The sequence below is a fragment of the Pterocles gutturalis genome, unplaced genomic scaffold (assembly GCF_000699245.1).
Source record: "Pterocles gutturalis isolate BGI_N339 unplaced genomic scaffold, ASM69924v1 scaffold33650, whole genome shotgun sequence".
In the NCBI taxonomy this organism is placed as follows: Eukaryota; Metazoa; Chordata; class Aves; order Pterocliformes; family Pteroclidae; genus Pterocles; species Pterocles gutturalis.
Window position 1 is genome coordinate 9199 of NW_010139337.1, and position 1249 is coordinate 10447.

Genomic DNA, 1249 nt, shown 5'->3' on the forward strand with positions numbered 1-1249 from the left:
TGCCCTACCCTCGGTGCCCTGCGGACATCGGCTCCTTCTCCTGCCATGGCTCGGGGCCGTGCAGCGGCTCGCACAGGAAAGCATGGTCCCAGCGGCCGCTCGGCAGGTCTGGGGCTCGCTAGCAGAGGCTGGGCCGCTGCACGGCACGCAGCGAAGCCCCTCGCTCAGACGCCTTCCTGCACTGCTTGTCTGGCCCATAGCAAAGGTGGGAAACCCAGATTTCCTCTGCTGGTGGAAAAAGGCGTTTGCAGCAGGAGGATGTGCTCATCCCACCCGATGGGGACCTGCCGCCCTGAGGACCTGCACAGGCCTGCCCGGCACGCCGGCCTCTGGGCACCCCTTCTCCCAGAAGCGAGGGTGCGGGGAGCTCACGCTGCCCCTCATGACCCCCGCCCTGCGGTGGGAGCACAGTCGGAGCCAGGAGCCCCGTGCTGCGTGGCTCGTGTCCTGAGGCGCTGTGCCGCTGGGGCTGGGGGCGAGGCGAGGAGCGGGGTGCCAGAGAGCTCAGGAAGGATGTTTTCACTCAGCTCGAACTGGAGGGCGGAGCACTCAGCATCACAGACTAAGGGCTGGCGAGGGTGCTGCTCCTGCAGCAGGTCCGGCTCTCCGGGCAGATGGACGGTCTCCAGGACACAGCTACAGGGAACTGTAGGCTGGAAACCCCTCCTGGGCCGTCAGCTCAGCCCTGGGACGTGGTGTGGGAATGGCAGGGCTTCAGGAAGGCCACTCCAAAGGAACAGACACTAATTATTTTCCTTGCAAACACATACTACACCAAGGAAACAACTGCTACCATACATGAGCTACGGGATCCACATGTTGCTGTAATGACATGTGAGAAAGATGAAAGGGAGGGGCATGGGAGAAAAATAGACGGAGAGAAAATAAATTTAAATTAAAAATCATGTCCCTTCACAGGCAGGTAAGAAACCGACTATAGGAGAAAACTGTCACAAAATTCAACAACAAATATTTGAGGAATATTTTGGTGTTCCTGGCTGAACTCCGATTTCCTGCCATGGGTGCACACTCGCTGGAGAACGCTGTTTTGTCAGGAACATGAAATTTCATTAACTTGTATAAGGTATTCTGCTAATAGGAACTGATTCAGCTTTATGATAAAATGCACTGTGTGTGTGAAGTTGCTCTGCTTTGTATAACTCACACATCTACTGACCAGCTGGACACCGCGCTGGCTTTCTGAGCTCTGCTTGAGAAAAGCCAGATCACGTCTGGCTCCCGAAGCTTC